General features: G+C 43.4%; 1 protein-coding gene and 1 non-coding gene across 3 annotated transcripts in view; one reads left to right on the top strand and one right to left on the bottom strand.

Moving 5' to 3' along the window:
• Positions 1–21,791, bottom strand: part of LOC120958783 (matrix metalloproteinase-2) — a 270,470-nt gene that overhangs the window by 235,680 nt on the left and 12,999 nt on the right. The window lies entirely within an intron of this gene.
• Trnar-acg (transfer RNA arginine (anticodon ACG)) lies at positions 15,143–15,215 on the top strand. Its single transcript has one exon. It is a non-coding gene; the product is annotated as a tRNA-Arg (tRNA).

The raw sequence follows: 21,791 nt of genomic DNA, 5'->3' as shown, positions 1-21,791 counted from the left end.
GAATTGTGTCCAGCATTGTTTACGAGCCTCACATCCGGACCACTAATGTTGTTTTCCGATGCGGTACGAAACCTTTCATCAAGTTTTTTTTTGTTTTTTTTTTTATGATGCAGTTTCCTTTCCACCAGCGGAGTGTAGCACATCAATTGACGACCGGCACCAATGCAATTGGCGAAGATGAGGTACTACCCCCTCCCCCCCCCCCCCCCCCCCTGTGCGTGCCACATTTTCATTATCCCTTCGTTTCCGACGCAACCAAAGAGCTTCGCCGACTCTGGGGAAATCTCTGCAAAACTTTCCTCTACCACACCAACGCTTTTTTGCGGTTAGGATTCAATTAGTTCCGGGCGTCGCTCGCTCTCTTTCTCTAAGTATCCTTATGGTTGTCCCTAAGCTCTCCCTGCCTCTCCTTGCCGATACAGTTGTTGACCACCGGAACAGCGCCCAGGATATGGTAAATAAACTCTCTCACCACACCGTTACAACTCGGCTGGTGCATCCCGCCAGCACTTGTACGTGTTTGGTTGCAATTTTCCAGGCGTACCGTGGCGGCCGCCCAACATAATGCTAAACGTCCATGTGCTCGGAACCATGCGCTCCGCACGTTTTAGCGCGGTGATGGTTTGGGATTAGGTTTTACGATCGTTACATAAACTAATTAATACAACAGCATGCGCCCTCCCAGCAGTGACCAGCTGTGTTGTGTGGGGTGGTGTAATGCGGTGCACGTTTTTGCGAAAATTTTAATCTAGTTCCTACTGACCCACACTCTCCGTTTCGTTTCATTCCATCCGCCGTCATCAGGTGCACTTAGCCCTAGCAAAAACGCAGCATTTAGCGATGCGCTTTCGGTTTTTGGGGTAAGTTGTGATTAAAAATTACCACCAAACACGCACCCCCTTGCGTTCACGGCGTATTAGCTGCCGACCGATACTACACAACATCAAACAAGCTTAAAATAACCGCACAAACTGGCAGGCAACCAAAAAAAAAAAAGGAATCACCATGCGGCTTTGATGCCTCTGTGTGCGGATATGGGCTCCATTTCCGGACCAGTACAAACGACACACTGGTCCGGGTTGAAGTGGGGACACCCTACTTAATCTAACCTCTCTGCTGTATGCAATTGTGAGGATCCCAGCGACCACGATTCGATGGTTTTGTGTATGTTCACAAAACCGACCGAAAGCTCTTCGCTCGGATGTGACGAATTTATTGCAATTGAGGGTGAACGAGAGGAAGCTAGATTCGAACCCAACCCAACGAATATAGACTCTGGTTTGGGGCTTGAAATGTTAATGGAAAAGGTACATTCGCACAGCGATGACATGCGACGGTGCGTGATTGTCCCGTATTTGGAGCTTGCTCCAGCACGAAACCGACACTACTATCATGTCACCTTATCGGAGCGGCTGCAGTGATTTGGTTTTGAGCAATCGAGACACATGCAGACTCTTCTCGCATGCATGACGAGCGTCAGCGGAGCGTGATAATCAGTGTAAAGTGTGCCCAATGCTTGCACACAATTAGAGCTCGCTTCCAGCTGAAGTCAACAACGGTGCCAGTAGCTTGTTAGACGAATTGATAGGAAAAAAACTGGAGTGGGGATGCTTTAAAGAGCTATAAATAGAGCACTCTGGATATTGGAAATTAAAATTTACAATTCTTGATGCATTAGAGTCTTTAAAGCGTTAATGCAATGTAAGTATTCCTGACACTTGTAAGGAATGATGCAAAAAAAACAAGGATGCTCTCCGACATCTGAAGATGCAAAAAATGTATCCCAACTTTGGCGAATCCTTCAAGATCTTCCAGAAGGTCCAGTATAACACGTTAGGACAAGCTGCCAGAGAGCTTCTTTTTTCTACGCACCACTCTGTTGCCGCTACGGTAAGACTCGAACCGCACAGCGGCACGGTTGCTGATGCGACATGGGAGGGGGAGAATTTTGACTATCACACAAAGGATATATGCACGGAGGAACATCGCAGAACCAAGTCGGTTCCAATGACCAAACCAAATTGGTCAGCGGCGATCTTATCTATCTTGTCGTTTACTGTCCTATCTCATCAGACCATCTCGGGCCGAACGAACCTGTGCCGCTGATTCCAATCAACATCTGTGGCTTCCTATCGCCCAACCATCGACCAATAGAATGTTGCAAATTAGATCCGATATCGATATCGTTACAATTGAGTTTCGGCTCCGAGCCGTACGGTTTTGGTGCGGGCTAAAGAGCTTTCCTTAATTGGGTGGTGCTTTCTGCTTCTAGATGGGGTATAAATTAAGCCACTAATGGAGCTGTGGTCGGTAAGGGCTATTTAGGAATAAATAAATCATTCTGCGTGGACAAGACTGCAACTCGAGAGCTTACTGTAAATGTTTCATGAACATCATTTCGATGTGGATTCGCTTCTGCTGCTTGCAGCCCGCATTTCTTGTGCTTAAGGATAGTTTTGGTGTACATACCTGGGAATAAAACGAAAAAAAGATGATTATTAGTATCATGAATTGTAATAATAAAGAACATTCAATTCATATATAAAGCAAATGTCATGAATTTCATTATTAGACGTATAGCTACGACAACGAATTTGTCATCTTTTGCCAAATTCCAATCAGAAAATGAACATGAAGAGTGGCCGTTTGTCTATTTAACTTATGTATAGTTTGGGGTGATCTTGACTTATTCATTGCTGTACAAACTTTCAATATTTCATCATGACAAACGCAATGCAGCATTTGGCCATGGACAAACATTAGATTCGTGAACGGAACCAAACATAACAAGACCTTCAATTATATTTACCAACAAACGCTCTATGCGTATGCAAATTCAATAGTTTGTTAACGAACAAAAGTGTCATTTCTTGTCTTGTATCGAAATAATCACCCGAGTAGGCTTGATCTCCAGAAATATGCTTGTTTCTTAACGAATTCGTAGAGGAACAAAAAATGCAAATATTGTGGGCACGCCAAAAATTGAGTCGCTCCTAACACCCGAAGCTACGCGCAACGCATACATAATTCACTCCCCCCGAAGGACTCACCCAATGTTCCATCCCTCCTAGGCCTCTACAGCTTGGGTGTTTGTGTGTGTGTGTCCGTTTGCGAAAAGTATCATCATTTTTCAAAACCATATTTATTTATGTCATAAAGCGTCAACCGCCACCGGAGTAGCTGTCCACTTTTCGTTTTCCTCTCAACCTCGCTCCCTTCAATCTTCACCATCTCCACACGTTTAGCATGCGTGCCCGGCTCCAGGCTCCAGCGACTAGCAGCCGCGTGGTCATAAATAACGCTGCTATCGCGATGGGTGGCAAACCATCCACCGCCATACATAAAATAGCGAAACCACGAAACCGATGGCAACCGATGCATTGGTGAGCTACTTTTTCCCCCTATAGTGGACAAAAAAACTCCAGAAAGCACAAATTTTGTGTGTATGTACACACATGCGAACGCAGGTTTTTGGGTAGCACCGCACAGAGGTTCGCCAGCATGCGTTGTTACCAAAATATTGGCAACGCACGTGTAAAAATAAGCCATCCCAACACCACACATAGCCAGGAGGCATCCCACACTACTGTACATACCCTCTCGATGAACTACAAACTCTTGTCAATCATTTTTGGGTCCAAAGTTCCGGATGCTGCCGTGGGCAAGAGAGACCAACCATTCCCACAACCTCAACATCGGATCGGCCGCCAAGCATCATGGGTGCCGGGGGGCTATGGGGAAAATGCTTGGGTAAATATTTTCCCCCAAGCCTCTGCACATTGCGTGAGTGTTTGCTTATGTTGACCATGAAAAATGATCGGTTTGCAAAAGTGGCAATTCGATTGTGCGATTTCCAAACCGCACAGCGAGCTTATGGGGTGGCTTGTTAGGAAGAATCTGTTTCCTGTGGGTTGGGATGTTTGTACGCATCCCGGTAATTGAATGATAAGGTTGACGTTTGATTGATTGTGGAAATTTTATTTTATATTCGCTCTGCAACGTATGTGATCTGTGTTGGCTTCGGTGCCCATTTTCCATACGCACTGGTGATATGACTTTTAAAACAAATGGTAAAGGCATAACGATTATAGAGCCAATTAAGTGAGTCAAACGAAAATGTGTCAAACAAAACCACTTTACGCTAACGGAAAAAATAGGTTCATACGAACTTATTAGCGATTCCTCTAATTTTATTCCTATGCAATGAATAGGTAACATGTACGAAAAAGTACAGGAATACTGAATTCTTGCTTTTAATCATGCAAAAAATAACGAAGATTCTAAAGTAAGATCGAAGTTCCTCTTCAACTGCATGTGAAATTATATCCATTTATTATAATCGATTATTGGCTAGCCTAGATGAGCGTGGCGGTAGATTATTCGGTAAACACGCTGACTCCAACCACCCAGCATGGGATTGATTCTCATTCAGACCGACATTTCGTTGCAGTGCTTATTATATACCCAGGTGTACATCAATCAATAATATGTCTTAGAACCTTTTCCAGGTGGCCAACAACGATTCTAACTCATTGGTTAATTACACAAAAGAAAAGAGGTAAAAGAGACGACCTATAGAGGTATAACAAAAGAAGTACACGTTCATTAGGGTAATTCCTAAAATCAAAATTTAATATAACGCGTAAAGAGATTGACTTTCCCCACTGCTTCAATTTGAAAATTTAATAATGTTCCAAACCACACGTGCCTTAAATCGCACTTTGCTTGAAATGGCTATCATTATTTCTTTTTTTTTTAAATGTCATCCAAAATCCTCCATATGAATGGCACACCTAATAATTTTTCCGAACAGCAGCCCCCAACAAAAATAAAAAACACGGGAGCATCAACTTCCAAAGTCCGAGCCCACCACTACTACGACCGCGTACGGCATCATCCGTCATGTCAATATTTTATGATCGTAATCAACGGCAGGAAATTGATCAATTGAAATTATTGAATTCAACTTTAGTGCTTTGATTAAGTTCATCGCATGCGACATGACGCTTCGTTGTCAAAGTTCGTCGAGCCACCATCACCACCAACCTACCCACACACTCACTTATAATTCGTACCCCATACTCGCGCCTTGCCACACACACACACACACTCTTGGTACGCTTGGATGCCACATTTTCCACAATCCTGGCACAGCACCGCCAGCAACAGCGAGTAGCGCTAGAAAGGTAATTCAATTTATCGTCACTGCGCGCGCGGGCGGTTAATTAGTTTGGGAAATTCAATTAAACAGCAATCGCGTTTTTCAGCGAGTCCCCGACCACTTCGGGTGCTCGCGAGCTGATTTTAGGCGCTCGCCGCTTCCGTTCCGTTCCGATTTTGGTGGCGTAGAGCCGGGGAGTGTTGCCGTTGTCGGCGATTGATTTTGTCACCTCGAGTTGTGCACCGTGTCGAGTCTGGGGATGGTGAATCGAATCAATCTCGGGGCGGCACCGTACCATCTTCACGGTATCATGCACAGCAATCGCGTACATTTATCACCTCTCGCAAATGTCTTCATCTTACTGGATGGCTTTAAGAGCGATTGCGTGATAAAACCATCGCCGTGCGACGAGCAATCGTGACTGTGGAGAGGCACTAGTCTCGGCAGGGTTATAACGTTTCACGGAAACATGTCATAATTTTTTCTCATCATTCCAACAGTCTGTCGCATAACATCCCCACTACTGGACGGGTTTGAAGCTATTTATAGCTCATCTTGCCCGTAATGGCCCATTTAACACCTTCCGTAAAGATGAAGTTTTCCGCTGTTCGACTATCAATTTACATCCGAGTCTGTTGGTTGACCGATGTTCGACATTGCTGAAGATGTCGTTTGAAGAAGATCACTAGCAATCACTTCCACTTGCCATACGCATTGGAGTGGAAGTTCGAATCTCGTGCATTTATCGCCTTTACCATTCCTGCTGAATATCTCGTATTGAAGGAATGGTGACAATCCAATGCACAAAACAATCCTCACTCATCTCAACTGGATGCTGACTGATACCTCCCATAAGCCTCCAGACATGCTGAGTAAAAGAGAACAGTTCCATCAACAGGCTTGCGACTTTTTTATGCACAAAACAGTGTCATAAAAGCGGATACATATGTTGGATAAAGAACTATGATTAGATCATTTCCAAAATTGAAATTTTGACGATCTATATAGATAAGCATAAAGCAGAAACTGATGTCATCGTTTAGGCTTAGATCTGCTAAAACCATGACTCATGGAAGTACAGTGTGACACACTGTAAGTGGAAAGAAAGTGATCCCATTTCGTTGTTCTTGTTGTTCGTGTAGTCTTCCATATTCGGCCACAGTTAATGGCCACTCGCGCTGATGATCTCAGAGCCTTTTTGATTGAGCCAGAAAGGGGAAATAGATAAAACTGAAAAGTAAAAGAATGTAGAGAACTGGTTGCCAAATTTGATCTTTCAGCAACTCAGCTACAGCTTGGGAGGCAAGGACTTGAGGAATTAAGTAAATAAATAAATGATTGATCTAAAGCAGCGCATGAGAATTGAGAGAATAGCAACATCAATGTTGCCTGTTAATAATCAAACAAGATATTGTGGTTTGTAAACAGACATTACGAGGCCGCTTGATACAACCGCACCAAACATAAAAATCTTGTTCCGTTTTCGATGCTGTTCGTACGTTCGTACTCCAGACGCGCATGCAAACGAAACAGGCTGACATTACTCATCCTTTACATAAATATACCAACAAAAACCTAACCGTAACAGAATCGCATATTTAAAGATCTCGGTGTCTTCTTTCCTACACCTTCCCGCGAGCACGTGCCGGAAGGTTTATCTTTTTCCAGCGTCAAACCTCACCCAAAACACAGCGCGCGCTGTGCGATCACGCTTCAGAGAAAATATTAATGCCGAAAACCACAAAATCTCACACACAAAAACCGGCTCACATGCACGCATATGGGTACTAAATCAAACGCGATCTATTGTATGCGCCCCTGTCCCGCGCAGCCGTCTGTCTGAGACGGTTTTGTCTGCTCTTCCGCTTCTCTCTCCGCTATGCAACGACGACGCGCTTTGTTTTGATGGATTACGCGTGCCCCTCTCGACGCAGGCTCGATTCCCCTGGGGTCTCTCGCAAACCCCGTAAACCTTCTCGACCAGCCCGGATCAACACGGTAGAGGAAAGAAAATGGAAGTAAACATGCAAACAAGCGAAGGCAATGTTTGAAGCGCGGGTGATGGTTCACAGGAAGGTGAAGCCGAAACCGAAGATTGTTGACTCGGAAGAAACATTTTGCAGCCAGCCCACTCGGGATGCTCTTGATACAGAATATCCAAATCAGAAGAGTGCTGCTTGGTGGTTTGGAAAATGAACGAGCAAGATACGGGAAAAGGCAACTTGTGTGTTTTGCTTCCACACGATAAACATCGGAAAAGGCACTCAAGAGCATCGGTAGAGGGTAGATTGATAGAACAGTGATTGACTAAAACATCGTACATAGAAAATACAATTCAAAGCTATCGTTATATTTTTGCAAATGTGTATCGTCTCTTTCTCCAAAAAGTAGAATAAAGAATTATAAAAATTATTAAAATCTCCAAAATTATCAAGTTGTAACCAATCAATTTATCTTCTCATCCCTGATTACGGCCTACGAGAGAAGCATACAAACCAACGATGAAGATCATACAAAGTGAACTAACAAAAACTCACTTACACACAGAAGACCGGAGCCCGAATGGTGGGTGGATTCCAATCCATCATTGATTCATTTATGTTGTATGCGTAGCATCCGGTCATGCATCGAAACGCGTACGCGTTTTGGGGAATGATGCGCATCTCACAAAACAAACGCCTCCTTCCCTCAGAATATTTCCGATTCTTCTCTGCCCTACCCTGCACCATTTACTCCTCCTCCCTTACGCGTCTCCCCGTCTCGGTGCAGATTGATTATTATTATTGGGGGAAAATTGCCTTCAAACGATATAACTCATCGTCTCGTTTCTTCCGAGAAGCGCCAGGAACTGACAGTTCTGTTCCCGGCAAACAGATAATCGAAGGAGATCGACGACATGCGCTTGTCCGAGACTCAGGAGGGAGGGGGGTTTGCACTCCCATCCGACTACATTTAAAACCCATCACACCTCCACACACGCGGGGAACGTTCGGTACTGTCCGAGACACACATCGTGGGTGTCGTGTCGCTGTGGCGATGCGTCCCCGGCTCATTTATCTTCGTTCTTTACATCGAACGCATCGAAAAGGTGACATAACTGCAGCACTCGATAAAACCTTCGATTCTAGGGAGCTGTCTAGAGGCGTTTGGCGTGTAGGTGAGCCGTTCTGTTTCGTTCTTTTCTCCCCTTTGCACCGTTGCTCCTTCCGCACACCTCATCGAAAACATCGAACGACAAGTCGCCAACAAGAGATCAGAGATTATCAACCCAACACCATCTCAGCGTTCTAGCGGCGTGTAAAAAAATCGCGCGGGCAAGAGCGGCATGAGTTGTTTGACAAGATCGCTGCTAATTGCTGGGGCTATTCGGCGGCATCCGTGCGCCTGTTGACACGGTAATTAAGATAGTGGCAGAAGACGGCGTTCACAGCCAGCGTGTAACTCGACAAGAATGCCAATGAATCACTTGGGTTAAAGTTATTTTTACAGCGTTGGGGTTTTTATTTGTATCAAATAATTAAGTCTATTGATGCTTACGATGTAGTTTGATATGTTTAAGATCAACGTGAATCATTGGTAACATTTCCTAAATTCGATCGATCCGGTACGATCGACCCTTGCGATTTTTCATTAATTTTAGCTCGAGCCATATGCATTATGTACCCACTAGTGAAGTGAGCTTGGCTTTCAGTGACTCATTGGTACCGTACCATAGCAGGATAGTCATTCAGTCCTACGTATGGGGGCACGGTCTATTCGGGAGTTGAACCCATGACGGGCATGTTGTCACGTCGTACGAGTTGACGACTGTACCACCAGACCGGCCCTAGATAACAATATTTATATCTAATAATGTTCAGGTTTTAGAAGTAAGTAAGGCTTAATTTCAAGTTAATATCATACATTTTCTTACAACCTGAGTCAATAGCGGATTAACACGAGTTAAGGCCTTGAGCGGTCACACGAATGTAGGCTCTTCAGAACTGTCTCGAAAGAAATTTTATGATAAATTCTTCATCAGAGGATGATTGAGAAGCAAATTTACTTGTAAGCAGAGGGTATGTTCCGTTCATTGGGACCTTCTCGATACTTCGGGGCCCCACGCAGTTGCTTAGTTTGCGTACTCCGCCTCTGACCTGGCTCAATCGAAGTAATTTTCTGAGGCAACTGGATTTCCTGTGTGTTTATAGTTTCTCAAAAAGGACATATATACATCGTTCGTATACGAAAAAGTATGGTGAAGCAAAAGCTTTATAGTAAATACCAAACAAGAGGTCATCAGGAGAGGAATGATTCCTTCCACAAGACGTTTGCTCACGAAGTTTGCAAACGTTCGCAACGCTGGTGGTCACTTTATGCTGGAGCACATTCAAAACATTTGTCACCTATTTATGAACGCTCCAAACCTCCCACAAACATATGCGAACAGCGTTGCGTTGCCCATTTTTCACTTCGCATCAGCCATTTCAAAAGTTGCACGCTTAGTCAGCAGCGAACGACAGGCGGTCGACGATAGCGCTGCAAACCGGGAAACGTTATGCGCGATGCTGTCCAGCACGCAGTGCAGATGTTTAATGCATGAACATTCCCCACCGCAACTCGAACAATATGCAACTAATTCAATACACTACGCTGGGACGAACAGACGCGCCCGAGTGTTTCTCAGGAAGGGATGGCCCCGGCTATAACTGTGGCCGATGAGTTATGGCGATTCAGCGCGTCCATTCCAGGACAGGAAAGCGCCAGCATGCAACGTCCACAGTCTATCCATTGAACAGGGGAGGGGATAGGTAACACCTTCAACAAATCATTACGAGCAGTTGGATAGCATCGACGACACATAAATTATGCTTTACCTCACCCAGCATTACATCTCCACGTTCCTTTTCAACATCAACTTCCCGCGCTTGGGGATACAATCAACCCAATTTCGAGCCCGATGACTTATGGGAAAAGAAAAGCGTCCCTCGATGGAATCGCTGGACAGAAAGTTTGATCCACCGATGATGGATGCCCATCCCTAAACATACACACACGCTACGAGTGCTAAATGAAGGGTGGAAAAATGAGCCAAACAAAATCGCACTACCCATTAGACACCATCTGCACCATGGATCCGATTCTCCTGTGATGGTGCGGGGGTTTGGTTAGTTGTTTACGTTGTGAGCAAACTTGGACGTATGGAGACGACCTTCGGTGCTTATTTGATGCGTTTGGAATGCACACTATCCCCCCCTGCCGCCAGCTGTGATAATGCTTCACCCGTGCTCGTGGTGCTTGCAGGAAACTTTTGCGATATTTGACACCCGTTCTCGTGCAGCAGACGGCCAGAGAGCAATAAGTAAACCACAAACAATCAAGCAAACGGAAACCCTTCCGCTGCGATACGTTTACAACGAAACACAACTATCATGAACCCACCAAACAGAGCGTGTGTAATTTTTCTCTTTCATATTCCGCGCAAACAGGAGATCGTTTTTCTCGCAACCCAAACACAATCGTTCACCCGGCAGCCGTAGTGTTAGAACAAAACGAAGAAGAAGAAAAAAACAACAACTACTATTGCAAAGAAATCCAATCTGCAATTTAATGTTGAGCTCTTGGATGTGGATCCGTGTGTATGTGGAGGTTATATGTTTACGAGAGACCATTATCCGCCCCCGGGCGAGCAAGTGTTAATATGCGAGCCGCCCGTGGGAAGCGTAGTGTAAAATGGTATCATAAATTACCTACCAATACCTACTTCCCCAAGGTTCTCTCCCGTGCCATTCCCTTCGCCACTAGTTTTCCCCAACCGGGATTTGACATTTAGCTAACGATGTCATCTTTTCACACACTATCCCGTCGCCGACAGCCCCAAGATATTCGGGCCCCGCTGCGGTAGCACGACGAAATCGCACTTGGGAAATGGAAAATATCATAAATCTGTGAGTCTATACTATCTGTTTTCTAGCGCCGGCAAGCATAAAACAAACCACGGCAAAAAAATGAAAGCACCAATCTCGGTAAGACTGAGGATAAAGCGGGATTGTTTGGTGTCACTGTGTTATGTTAACAGTGGTTCTTTTTTTTCTCCTAGGCGGGCACAATTCCCTGACGCGAAGGAAGACCTACCTCAATCCTCGTACTGCAATGGAGATGAATAAATTGCACTTTTTTGTGAACGATGAGACTTTTGTTTCTGATTTATCAAACGTGGTGGTTCGGAGAACACGCACTGATGTGACTTTAAATTGATTCTATTTAATTTTCTACTGTCATTTTATGAATATGCTTCTCAATATACTACGCAACAAAGGACAGGATAATGTATCCTTCCAATTCCAAATGAATTGCAATAAGATGCCAAAAAATTGCTATGTTACCACGACCATAAATACTTCATTCTCTTAAATTTTATTTCTGTGTTGAACAAACCTCAATACAGAATAAGAGGAACAAGATAATACATATTAAGATAATAAGAAGAAAAAAATAAATACAATTTGCTAAAAGTATAGAACTCAACACAAATAAGCAAACAGATGCTAAATGAATAATTTGTGATAACAAAACAATAATCTAAGAGAAGAAGAATTAGAAGAAGAACAAGAAGAATTAGTAAAAGAAGGAACAAAGAAGAAAAAGAAAAAAACATATTAAATAGCTAAAGAGGACGAAGTTGTAATATCAAATGGACAAGTTGTAATAAGAAAACACAAAAAAGATGCAAGAAAAAGGGAAGAAGCAAAAGACTTCAAAAGAAACTAGAAAAAGAAGAAGAAATCAATGAGGAATAATGCTTTGTTCATTGAAAAGGAAAAATAATTAGAAAAACAAAAAGAAAGCAAGGATTAAGAAGAAGAAAAGGAAGAAGAAGAATAGGAAGAAGAAGAAGAAGAAGAAGAAGAACAAGAAGAAGAAGAATAAGAAGAAGAAGAAGAAGAAGAGGAAGAAGAAGAAGAAGAACAAGAAGAAGAAGCAATAAGATATAAAAGGATTGAAACAACGAGCACGTACTGAACATTAGTTAATAAGAAGAAACATTAGATGAAAAAAAAACAAAAACAAAAGAAGAAGAAAATGAAGAAGAAGAAGAAGAAGAAGAAGAATAAGAAGAAGAAGAAGAAACAAAGAAGAAAAGAAGAAGAAAACGAAATATGAAGAAAATGAACAAACAGACAAAATCCGCGGAAAAAAATATTGAAAAATCGAGCACGTTCTGCACTGTAATTAAGCAACTTCGCGTAACCCATACCGATACAAAACAGCTAGCAATTAATTATCCTACGGAAAATAGGCGTTTGCAGTAAGCCAACCAGCCTCAACATCGGACTGGGCTGTCAATTTGGACAATCATGCGGAGCAAATCATTATGAGAAGAAAAAGGGAAACTTTTATTGCATTCCACCACCACCAACTAGCGTCAGACAGCCTCGGGGCAATAAATTCATCTCCACTAAAACAAAACCGCATGCTCGATCATTGGTCCGCTTAGGGCTCTGATCGATCTTCATCAAATAACACTTGACATCCGTTCTAACTGCTTCACTATCTAGTCGGGAGATCGGTAAGAGCGCGTAAAATCTCTTGAAACCATTAAATTGGACTTCCGGATGCTACCGCGCTCCGTTCGGCCGCTTTCGGTTGCAATAAAATGTTAATGACTCTTATACAAACGTCTCCCGAAACGTGATGGCCAGCATCATCCCCGCGGATCGTAAACAAAACAATCACCCACGCATTTAGCTTCTCACTTTCTGGCTCTCTGCTAGTGGTAGCAAGGGGGTTCATACCGACCGTAACGCGACACGCGTGGCCAAGCTTCTATTTTCTCTAATTTATTTTTACGCTCGATAGCAAACAGCGCTGATTTTGCAGTGTGGCGCCAACGCTGTGAAGGAAGCCAATGAATTAGTACTGCATTGAGCATGGTGGCAGCTTCCCGCGCAAAAATTAACATAAATTGTGGATTATTTCTTTCCAAACACACGCTCCTGCAGTAGCTATAATAAAGTATTGTCTCCTATTTTTGTGCCAGCTAATATGATCGAGTATGACATTAATTGACACAAAGGTAAGTCGGTTTCTTCATTAGCCGGTGCGAGCTGTTCCCCGCTGCTCATTCCAAACAAACAAACGCCATAAAAAAGAAATGAAAAACTAATAATAAACACTTTCATACGACGTTTTCAATAACCTTTCGTCTACAATTGCGTGGACACACGCGATCTCGCCGACCAATGTCCTTCTGCTGCCATATTAGACAGAGATCTCCAAGCACACCGCTCGTGTGTTGTCAGCCGTGAGATACCGGAACACATCGGTCGACAGGGTACACGCGCCCCGGCTGCGTCCACCTTGGCTTAGTGACACGAACCATTTTCCACGTATGTCTCGCGACCAGAATTAGCATGACAGGGTAATCCGTTTTCGCGAAGGTTTACCTTTCGTCTGCGAAACACACCCCGAAACTGGCGGCTGTTTGAGATGGTCTCATTTAGCAACGATTCGTGCTCTTTTTGTTAATACAGAAGAGGGATAGGAAACTACCTTCAATGTGAAGATTAACCAATAAATAATTACCCCTCAATAACTATAATAATATTAATAAAAGATTAAGTTAAATGATTTCGATTGTATAATAGAGTAAAATTAACTATTCAACGTTCAAATTTGAAAAAAATTTCTACGAATGAAAATTAAATAATAGAAAATAAACTACTTTTTGCACGTGTTCTATTCTATACCCCTCAACTCTTGTTAATAATTGCTGGAGAAGATGATGTAGCAGAGAAGCTCCAAGTCTCTATAAGCCAAACAACCGCTGCTGTAACAAATTGACATTGAATTTCTTCCCTGTCACTCCCATTAATTTTACCTCCTATTTTCATCCAAATGAAACAACACTCCTTTTTTATCATTTTACAGCTATTAATGGCATGCACCGAAACAAAGACAATTACTGCCCCTGGGGAAATACAGCACCAGACAGCACCAGACGCCGCCGCGACCAAGCGTGACGCCGCCAATAAAACGGTGTGATGCAGCAACAGATCAGTCACGACCGACGCCACAATGATGGACAAAATATGAAGGACAATTGAGAGGTGAGATGCAAAGCTAACCACACTCCCTCCGCTCTCATCAGGGGGCACTTTCATGGTCAATAACTACACGACGATTATCTCTGTGCTACTTCCACACTGGGACACAAGAACGTCAATGCATCCGCGGGAGGAAATGGTCAAATAATAATCGTTCATCCCACAGCGTGATGCACACGGCGGACAGAATGAGAAGCTGTGACTGACTGTGGGTTAATGATAGATGCAATTGGTGTGTGCGGTGCTTTGTTCCGTGCGGTAGTGGGTAGTACAAAGGATTAACCTTTTTTTTTTGTTCCTTAGCCTTGTCCGGCCAGTGGGATTTACCTGTGACAAGTCATCCGTGCCGTACAGTTCAGATCGCGTAAACATGTTTGACATCAATATTTGCACTACCCATTGCCCATCACCCTCCATTCTGCCATCGCGTGCAGCCTGGTATGACAAATGCGGTCGGACGAATGTAAACACGATGCGCCTCAGACTTTTGTTTATGCACGGTAATGCAGAAAAGGGCGTCGATTGGAGTTGCTGTTTAAATAGTGTGGTGCGACGTTCAAATGCTGTGGGCAAGTTAATGCTTCTTAGAAACATTACAAGAACCATAAACGCAATGATAAAGCCGCTCGTTAAAAAAGTGTAATGACCTCCAACGAGCCTCTTGCGACAAGAATGGGGAAGCGACCACCCTCCGGAAGGACAGCGGCATGATAAGGGCTATCAGCAACGAGAGCAGCCGAACGGACGGACGATTGGTCTATTGCGCAATCGCTGAGTCGCTCTCTGCGCAGTGCTGTGAGCATAAGAATGTGCGCAATGCTCACGCATGGCTCATGGTAGCGAGTTCAGCATCAGAGTGCGTCAGGGTCTCAACGAACGGCTCTCTCAGCATGTGGGTCCTGTGGCGCAATGGATAACGCGTCTGACTACGGATCAGAAGATTCCAGGTTCGACTCCTGGCAGGATCGGCGAAGTGATAAGTTTTTTTTATTAAATGAGTTTTACAACCTTTAGTTTCCATTGTAGTTTTACGTTTTAATGTCATGATACTTTTTCACAATGATTAGCACATATTTTGATATATACAAAATATCAGTTCAAAAACAAATGAAAGTAAATCGTGGCTTATAGAATACTTAGAATATTATGTAATATAACTGAAAATAATATATTGTGTAATGTTAAAATCAGACTATAAAGGTAGTTTAAAAAAAACATCGCTTGCAAGTTATTTTTGTTTCCATTCAATTTATCAAAAAAAGGTAAGGTGTAATTTACAGATAGGCAATTTATGACGTATTATACAAACTCGTTACTGGGATTTCTCAAGACGCACCCAATAACTACCGTAACGCAGATTTTGAGAGCTAAAATCATATAACGCTTTGTTCATTTTTAAATTCAACTGAAGAAGAAGAGGATTCAAGTGAAATCTATTAGCAGACAATTGGACCAATTAAAAAAACGTGCTATTCTTTTTTGAAATACGATTAAAAATGATGGACATTAGAATGAAAGTGAAAAGTTCCAAACACATTCCAAAAAATCGTTCTACAAACAAATCCAAACCCAAAATGCATCCCAATTCACAATCCATTCTAATGAAATCTGATGGCGCCCGGAGCAAAACGCGCACACAAAAGCAGAAGCTTCAGTACGAAAAATCTCCCAAAAACTACCCAAGCAAACACAATGGTAATAGAGCCACCCGTGTCGGGTGCCGGCCGGTCTCTGTCTGTTGACCTTTGGATGCGTATTTCGGTTCATCCGGTGTATGCATTTGAATAAATATGCGAACAGCAACAAAGGCGGCGAATAAAAACTGGAAGAAACGGCAAACGAACAAAATCAGCGCGCGCTTTGCACACACCAAACAACGAAACTATCGCGGTTGCGATTTCTCTCTAACAGCGTTCCATTCCGTTGGAGATCGCATCAGACGCGCCGAGTGCAGAGTGCCGGTTTGAACTGTGTGCAATCGTACTGGTCGCTCCGATGAAGCACACCCGTTGGCAAATATGTTTCACCCCGCGAGCACAATTTATCCAAATAAGGCACACAATGGAAGGCTGCTGATGTTCCGAGCCCATAAACTGACATTCGATCGCATTTTGCTTTTTATTGCAAGAACCACCATTGACTGCAGCATCGGAAATTCCAACCAAACTTTCATACTACTCAGTTTCTTCTAGCCGATGTGGCGTGGCAGTGCTTAGGTGACGTCTTTTGCCAAACAGCCCATCTACGGCGTCACCGTCCAAAACAGGCTTTTTCGTGCGAGCCTCACAAGCTTTGGAGAGGGAATTTGTGCGATGACGAATTAAACACGATGACGAAGGTAGCATTGGATTCAGGTAAGTTTGTTCCCTCTCTTCTTCATCGCACAAGCTCTTGATACTGGGGACACACTTGTGAACGAGACACATAAGCTATTAAAGTAATGCAAAAACCGGATTCCAACAGGTTAAACTGCTCGATAAAAAAAAACCCTGACAGCGCCAGGTAAAGCCAGTTGTCTGACAGTGGCGAACGAATTGTAAAAAGCCCAATGAATTGTTCACATCACAGAGAATTGCGTTAAGGAACAAGGGAACGGCGCCAGCGTTCTTGACTTCAAAATGGTTTTCTGATTCACTTTCCTTTTAAACAAATCGCATCAAAATCTGATTGATTTTGCGAAAACTGTTGCATACAAAAGTTTATTTTTGGATGTCAGCTTCTCTAATTTAGACCGAAGCGTTTCCTAGCCCGATGAATCACCGCAAGGTCACCCAGACACATTTCGTCTGATGGACGACGGTATTTCCTGAAGACTTGGCAAGTAAAAATACACGCACTTGGCGCTTGGTGGGTCGGAGCAACCCTTTTAGATGATTTATTATTTTGGGATCGCTTTTTTTCCTACTTTGCTTCGTGAGCGCATCATCCAGGAAGAGCGCATCAGTCGTGGAAAATCCGCTGACTTTAACCGTACGGCATCGTCCGACGACTGGTAGCGTTTGGCTGGTAGCTTAATTAGCGTCATGTTTGTATTAGCGCGCCAGACAGCACCGACAGATCCGTCATCTCTGGAGAGGTTTTTCGGTAAACACTGGGCAATGGCGTGTGATTTCTTTATTACTTTGTCCGCGTGAGTAGGTCCCCCCCCGTGCGGTGCACAACGGCATCGCTCCATTGTCTCCAGATGGTCAGGCCCAGACTATGACAGCGTCCCTGGAAGACCCTTGTCAGGGCCAAGTGCATCACCTAGCCAATTCCAGTGCCCTTCCAGTGGGTCGCCAACGTCCTACGTAGAGGTCAAAAACCCGACCGGCACGACCGGGGTGACTTGCGACGACGCTCCGCAATAAAACCAACACACCCGGCAAAGGACATCGGCGAGTTTGGCTTGGCTGTGCTGATCAACCAGCTGAAAACCTGTTTTCCAATGTACCAACAAGCGTCCCGGTCAGCCACTTGGGGAGATGTGCAGTTGGCGGATGAGGAAACGCGTAAAGTAAACTGCATCCCACGCCAAGTGCGTTACGCGCATTCCTACTGCAGCTGCAGTCAAGATGTGCTTCGGTAACTAGAGTCATCTCCCCACGTCTGCAGGGCGCGTTTAGCAGTTGTTTACACAAACAGGAAACGAAGCGAAAACGTTGAGAGAAAAAAAGGCCACGCTTGCACCAAAACACCACAAGCTGCGCTGCTAAAAAGCCGGCCTGGATCGGGCCCGTCCGCTACAGCTGCCTCAGGTTATATTGGTCAAATAAAATCATCAACGAAAAACTCATGTATCAACAATGTCCGAGACAGAGATGACGCGACTTGCATATTGATCGGGTCGGGACACGGTAGGGAAAACATTTCCGAACACGTGATAAACGGCCCCCGAAAACCGTCGAGTAGAGCGATGAAAAATTTGTTTCTAAAATGTAGGTCAGTAGAGCCGCCAGTCATTTGCCAGTTGCGTTTCCTTTCACTTTTTTATTATTTCGTCCGATCCATCCGATAGACATCGAAAGGGAAAGGGAAAATAGATGGGACCAGGCACGATAGGTGGAGCAATTCCCACATCAACATGCGGGGTAGCTGGTGCCAGGGAAAAATTCAAACGACAGTGAAAATGTCGTAACTAGCATCGCGTGTGCACAACATCACCGGAGCGACATACTTCGGGGTGCACCGGAAGGGCGTTTTCGCTCCCAAAAATATCATACCTAGGTCTCGCGAGTAGTACAGCACACTCGCCGCTGGTGAGTCAATTCCGTTGGCATACTTTCTAGTGCAGCGTGTTTGATGGGTAAGCGTTGTAATGGTGTGAGAGTTAATTCTGGGTAATGGAGTTGCTTAGAAATGCGTGCACCCAGATGCACGCAGGCTTGGTGCCGGGATTGTGTATGCAATCTGCACCTACGGTAAACAGAAATGCAGGAAAGAATGAAGATTTACTAACATCCAGCCGAGGTAAAATAACATTGCGTAGGTCCCGCGGGGGTAGTAAGTAATTGCAGGGGTTGAACTATTATTTTTGAATATTCCAACGTCTATATAGCATCCAAGAAGCTAGCTTTTCTTCAATAATAGACAAAAATAATAAATATAACTACAAATGTTAAGCAGATATGTTGACGCGTATAAAATAATTCATTAGGAGAAAATTGAACAAATGTTGAAAACACAACATTAAAATAAAAAAAATAAATAAAACTAACATAACATACAATAAGTTTTATGAAAATATACAAAAAAATACAATTATTGAGGAAATAAATAAACAATAAAGAATGTAACATCGTATAAAAACATTTCTTAAACCAACAAACGATAAAGCAAAATTAAAACGAAAAAATAACAACTAAACATACACTTTCCGCCAATTGAATGAAAAAAAAAAAACATAACATTTAACATCAAACAAACAACACATCCAAGATGTAAATATGTGATTATAGTAATAAAAACACCAATGCATGTCCGTCTGTAAACTGGATGTGAAACTGTTTTTCGTTTTGAAGAAAGCCCCGTCGACCAGCAACTGTTACATTTCACTAGCCCTCCGAGAACTATCCCATCTGGAATACAGAAATCGAATCCAACGTCAAAACAGTAATTTTATAAGAAGAGAGAGAGCTGTTGGAACGGTAAGCATCGATCGACCGTAGGGTGAGTGACCCTGGAGATGGGAAAACATTTGCCCCTTTCCGATACTGAGGGTGACTACTTAACCGTTTAACGAGAGGAAGAGAGACAGAGAGAGATAGAGAGAGATAGAGATAGAGAGAGAGAGAGAGAAAGAGAGAAAGAAAGAAAGAAATTTACTCGGAGAGCGTGGAAAATCATTCGCTTCTAACATACGCCTCGAAAAGAACTGCACTGTGGTAGAGGAAGAAAAGTATGGTGAGTTTATTTTTGGAAAAAACGCATTGCTTTGCATGCAGTTTCCCTGCCTTCCCTGTTACACAATCCGTCCGACAAACCCACTCATTTGTACGGAAAAATGTAGCTTACACCCATTTGAAGTAAACCGATCCAACCGAGTTGGCTTGACGTTACACGGCAAAGTAAAATCGGATCCTTTTGCCCCTTTGAACAACCCGACGGGACCGGACTGGGGCCGCCCAAGCGCAACAGCAGTCTGTGGGTACTCCTCCTTCTGCTTGTACTAATTTTCTCACCAATGCTACAGTTTTTTTTCCTCTGACCGTGATTTATGGAGCTAACTGCAGTTTACTTCAACTCCCTGGTTGTTGCCGTGAGCCTTCGCAGCATATTCTACAGGTGCCGGTCGGTTGTTGTACGGCGGGTGTTTCCCGCCCGGAGTTCACTGGGTCGCGACAAAAGAAAAGTCACACCAGCTGAATACCGCCCGGTGATGGATAGCAGGTTTTCAAAACATTGATCACTTAACCACCACTACTACTAGCACCCCACTTGGGGAAGAGAGCGCGCGTGGGACACTCATTTGAGAAAATGGATAAAATTTATGCAATTTATCTAGTCGCTACTGGTTGACAGGATTGATTGAATGATAGTTCATAAATTAAAACTAACCGGATCCTGAATTGACGCTATCCACTCGACGAATCAGCTTAACAAATTGATCGGAATATATTGCCAACTGCACAAACATGTGAGAATAGAAGGGAATAAGAACTCGAGTGCTCTCTAGCTTGCTTAAAATGATAGAAATCCAAAAACTGAACGATTCGGAAATGAAACTGTACAAACATCTGGTTGAAATATGCACCATTTCAATTACATATCAACAAAACATAACAATAACATTAAAAAATTAAAAAAGACTTAACAAGTTAAAGTACAACTTAAGCAAAAGGAACAAAATAAATGATAAATAGCACAAGTTGGTTCAAATTATATAACCTGATGACAATTATCATCAAAAGAACCATGAATAATTGAAAAGTTACAAATATCATTTAAAAATATGTAAAATATTAATAAACATATGAGTGAAACTATGAAATCATTTAAAAGGATTTAACTTAACTAACTGATTACAAAACACGAACAAATACTATAATATATAAAGACGAGACTGTCATAATCTGGGTCCGAAATGAATTAAATGTAAGCCTACGACACCGACCATAGCACTCATATTGAGATTCCGTCTTCAAACCTTTTCCTGGTCATAAATGCACACGCCCGTACCGTTACAACATTCCACTGCACTACTCCTATAGACCTAACTGACAAAATAGCTGGTAGCTTGAATTACACATCGCAAATTGCCACGCTTCATTTCGACTAACTGCATACCCGTAACACCTCTGCCGCTCACTGTCCCACGGATTAACACCATATTAGCCCATGCTAATGGATCCCGGAAAACTATGTGCCCCACAGGTTCCCGCCTTCGATCGAAACGATTGCGCTAGCCAGCGGCTGACGTACACAAAATTCCTGTTCGATGCGTCTACACAACGCGCTCCAAACACAGCGCGCTTCAAGGCGGCGGGCCTGCAAATTCGTATATTTACACCATAAACTAAGCCGATCTACCGAACCGCTTTCGACAACTGTGTTGTTGCACGGCGCACGGGTCCGTGTCCATGCTGTGGAAGACATTTATGACTCCCCCTTACCATCCGCGAGCTGTCTTGCCGGGAGATTGGGGCGCCTCCGAACCATAAGCCGTGCCAATATTGGAGAAATTCTAACATCTCCAAACAAATGTGCCATCATTCTTTTTTTTTTGCATATTTGCAACGCGAAGTTATCGCTTTTGAGACTTTGGGATCATTAAATGAGCACTCTGTGTAGAGAAGGAACATAACCAGTATCACAACACGGCATACGAACCCTTCTCTTTCAATCTCTCTCTCTCGCTCGTATTTTCCAAAATTGGCCAATGCACCCCAATATGCTCTTATAAAGGATGGACCAACACGACAAGTGTCGTAAATCATCATCCTAATGTTGCGATCGTGAAGCACACAAAGAGCAACGACACTATTCCCTCTTCTTATGCGTTCTTTTACCCTTTCCTATTTTCAAAACCAATGAAAATCGAAATGAAAGTAAAACAAAATATGCCA

The sequence above is a fragment of the Anopheles coluzzii genome, chromosome 3, assembly GCF_943734685.1.
Source record: "Anopheles coluzzii chromosome 3, AcolN3, whole genome shotgun sequence".
Lineage (NCBI taxonomy): Eukaryota > Metazoa > Arthropoda > Insecta > Diptera > Culicidae > Anopheles > Anopheles coluzzii.
This window is presented reverse-complemented; position numbering and strand designations above follow the sequence as displayed.